Genomic DNA, 4,226 nt, shown 5'->3' on the forward strand with positions numbered 1-4,226 from the left:
AGGATGGACGAACCCCTTTCCCTAGCTTCTCGTAGGAACAACAATGACAACACCAAACATAGTTGTAATAAGTGCGGTTCAAAACAACAGAACGCGCAGGGCCCCCGACAATGGGTCGGCCAAAAATGCCGACCAATCTAGAGCTGGGGGAGCCAATGAAAATGGATTCAATGCGATGGATCGGCGGGATCTCGTGGCCTTTGGGTGGACGGAGCAACTGAATCACGACTTATTAGACTGCTCCGATGCGAGTGTGGCCCGTGAACGGGGTTACATGGCACGGCTGCATGCTCTGTGGTGCGAGAAACACCCTGAGCTATCGCGATGCTTTACGACCAGGCGAAACATCAACACCAAGGTTTCTCTCAAGCCTAAAGATCTGGCTAAAATGGATGACGAGCTTCGTGGACATTTTTCCGCTGAATCCGACCTCTGGGCTATCCATTATTGTGTGTATAATGCAGCGAGAGCTTTAGCCGATGCGAACCGTAAAACAAAACCAACGGCTGATCATAAGACCAAAAGACGAATGCATCAACTTGCCGTAAAGATAGGCTGCGCGAGATAGTACGCGTCCCGCATTCAATGTGTGATTGACTACATCACATCTGGCAGGAATTTTACCGCCAAGGTTCGCAAGTTCGCGCGCGACCTCCGGACCCGTTATCACACACATAACAAGTCAAAGCTGCTGGTCATCAGGCAGCATATTGTTGAGAGAATACGGATACTATCTGACGCTAAGAGAAGTCTAGAGCGAAGGGAGAGGTGGGTCAGAGAAAATCAACAGTTTCTCTCTGACCCATCTCGAATCTTCCAAGACCCTCCAGTTACTGTCGAACACCTACCCAAATCAGAGGATGTCGAAGTATTTTGGAGAGAAGTCTACGAAGTTCAGCAGAGACTGGACGAAGACTCAGAAAATATGAATAGCTTCAAGGAGTTATGTGTTGCCCTCATAACACCTGATAAAGAATGCCCACCCATCAGTACCGAGGAGGTGAAAAAAGTATTAAGAAGGATGAAGAACTATTCCGCAACACGACCAGATTGTACCAAAACCTTCTGGTGGAAGAAGTTTTCTTCAACCCATCAGCATTTGGCCCGTATTTTCACCTCATATTTGAAGTCGGAAGAGCCGATTCCAGAGTGGTTGGTGGAAGGGCGCACAATACTCCTGCTGAAAATAGGCAAATTAGCTGACCCAAAGAACTACAGGCCAATAACTTGTCTCAACACGCTTCGTAAGATATTCACAGCTATCCTAAATGATAGGATTTTTCGGGCAATTGAACCTGTGTGGAAAGAAATGTATGAGCAACGAGGCTCAAAGAAAGGCGTAGCCGGAGGTCGGGAGAACCTGCTCATCGATAGATGTGTCTGCAAAGATGCAGCATTCTACAAGCGTGACCTATCGATGGCCTGGATTGATTATCGGAAAGCTTTCGATTCTACATCCTATAGACTTATCATTTGTCTTTTGGAAAACTTAAAGGTTCATCCGCAAATAGATGGGTGCACAGAGAGATTGATGCCGCTTTGGAAAACCAGATTTACAATCTCATCTGGCAAAAATCGTGTGACAACTAACAAGGTCACGTTTCAGAGAGGTGTCTTTCAGGTCGACACCATGAGCCCACTCCTCTTTTGCCTTACATTATTGCCACTATCTCTAGCACTGCGCCATTCCGACGGGTACTTGTGCGGCAAACCTGCAGATCGAAAGTACAAGGTCACTCATGTATTTTACATGGACGATCTTAAGATCTATGCTAAAAACAGGGAGCAACTGCATCTAGCTCTGGGGATTGTCGAACGATATGCTAAGGAAATTGGAATGGAATTTGGGTTAGAAAAATGCTCCAAGGTTCATATAAAGCGAGGAAAACTTAATGGAATCCCTGAAGATCCTGAGCTAGTTGATAGAAGCGCCATACGACATATTAGCGCTGGAGAGACTTATACATACCTGGGCCTGCCACAGAGCCGCATTCTGGATGTGAAATCTATAAAGGATACTCTCCGAAGCAGACCCCCCTGACGCCGTCAAGGAGCAGACCCCCTTGACGCCGTCAAGGGGGTCGCGGAATATTGTGTCTTGAATGTCTTCACAACAGGATTATTCGGGGTACAGCACATAGAGTTGCAAATGGAAGAGACCCTCTTCTTAAAATGATCAGGAATCACGAAGAAAAGGGCAAAGGAGCATTTGTATACAAAGCAGCGGAGGAGGCTGCTGAAACAGTCGAACTTGACTTCAGTATTAGGTGTGAGCAAAGTGCATCAAATCTAATCTATCTCGAGTACTCACTCCTGAAAGCCCGGATTAAGAAAGCACAAGAGAAAAACTTTCGTGAACAGCTCCTCGATAAGAGGATGCACGGTATCTTCCACAGAAATGTGAAGGATCAGTCAATGTCTTGTGAGCTAACGTTTGCCTTCGTTAAATCGCCCGGAATGAAGTATGGTACAGAGGGTTTCATTTTCGCATGTCAAGACGGTGTCATTTCCACCTTAACATACCGTCGCCACATTTTGAGCCAAGACATTCCCGATGATAGCTGCAGGGCGTGCCATGCACACCCCGAGCATTTAGCTCACATACTATCTAGTTGTCCAACACACGCGGAAACGACCTACATTCAAAGGCACAATAAGGCGATAAGAGTGCTTTATTACCATCTCTGTCACTCCTACGGCATTCACCTCAATATCGCTCCTCTAAATGCTTCTAGGGAAATTGAGTCAATTGTCGAGAATGGGAAGAGCCGCATATACTGGAACTTTATATTCTCGACAATTGTTTCTGTTGCTCACTCGAGGCCTGACATGGTTCTTCTTGTCGTCGAGAAGCGAACCATGTTCGTTATCGAATTTTCGGCACCAGCTGACAAAAACATCAGAGCCAAGGAGAATGAAAAGAAAGAGATGTATCGAAACCTTCTAAGGGATTTGCAACGATTGTACCCGGAATATTCTGTTAAACTGATCGTCCTTATCATCAGCGCTCCTGGAGGTGCCAAGCTTTCACTTGATAATAGCCTAAAAAGCATCCCTGCGTGTCAACAATATGCTAGAACACTTGCGGGATAAATGCAGAAGGCGGTAGTCCTTGGGTCACTCCGTGATCTTAGGGTGCACTTCCCATTCTCGACAATTGACTCAATTTCCCTAGCAGCATTTAGAGGAGCGATATTAAGGTGAAGGCCGTAGGAGTGACAGAGATGGTAATAAAGCTCTCTTAGTGCCGCATTGTGCCTTTGAATGTAGGATGTTTCCGCGTGTGTTGGACAACTAGATAGTATCTGAGCTAAATGATCGGGGTGTGCATGGCACGCCCTACAGCTTTGACTTGTTAAGTGTGTGATAACGGGTCCGGAGTTCGCGCGCGAACTTTCGAACCTTGGCGGTAAAATTCCTGCCAGATGTGTTGTAGTCAATCACACATTGAATGCGGGACGCGTACTGTCTTGCCCAGCCTATCTTTACGGCAAGTTGATGCATTCATCTTTTGGTCTTATGATCAGCCGTTGGTTTTTTGTTTTATGGTTCACATCGGCCGAAGCTCTCGCTGCATTATACACATAATAGTTGATAGCTCAGAGGTCGGATTCACCGGAAAATTGTCCACGAAGGTCGTCATTCATTTCGGCCAGATCTTTAGGCTTGAGAGAAACCTTGGTGTTGATGTTTCTCCGGGTTGTAAAGCATCGCTCTTCATCTATTGGATGCATGCCCGCGGTTGGTCTTAGTGTTGCCTGTCTTTCTTTGTTGCCGGCTTGTTCTAGCTGTGGTAGAGTAGGCGTTCCGCTTACATAGCCCCTTTTACGGAGTAATTCTGTATGGTTTCGCAGACGTTGCTGTGAAAAGTGCGATAGCTCAGGGTGTTTCTTGCACCACAGAGCATGCAACCGTGCCATGTAACCCCGTTCACGGGCCACACTCGCATCGTAGCAGTCTAGCAAGTCGTGATTCAGTTGCTCCGTCCACCCAAAGGTCACGAGATCCCGCCGATCCATCGCATTGAATCCATTTTCATTGGCTCCCCCAGCTCTAGATTGGTCGGCATTGTTGGCCAACCCATTGTCGGGAGCCCTGCGCGTTCTGTTGTTTTAAACTGCACTTACTACAACTATGTTTGGTGTTGTCATTGTTGTTCCCACGAGAAGCTATGGAAAGGGGTTCGTCTATCCTTGTAGAGCCCCGCATGCAGGGATAAGGCTGCT

At 46.9% G+C, this 4,226-nt stretch overlaps 1 protein-coding gene across 1 annotated transcript in view; it reads right to left on the reverse strand.

Moving 5' to 3' along the window:
- LOC117174188 overlaps positions 1-4,226 on the reverse strand; it is a 1,286,801-nt gene that overhangs the window by 792,774 nt on the left and 489,801 nt on the right. The window lies entirely within an intron of this gene.

Source organism: Belonocnema kinseyi, chromosome 6 (assembly GCF_010883055.1).
Source record: "Belonocnema kinseyi isolate 2016_QV_RU_SX_M_011 chromosome 6, B_treatae_v1, whole genome shotgun sequence".
Taxonomy (NCBI): Eukaryota; Metazoa; Arthropoda; class Insecta; order Hymenoptera; family Cynipidae; genus Belonocnema; species Belonocnema kinseyi.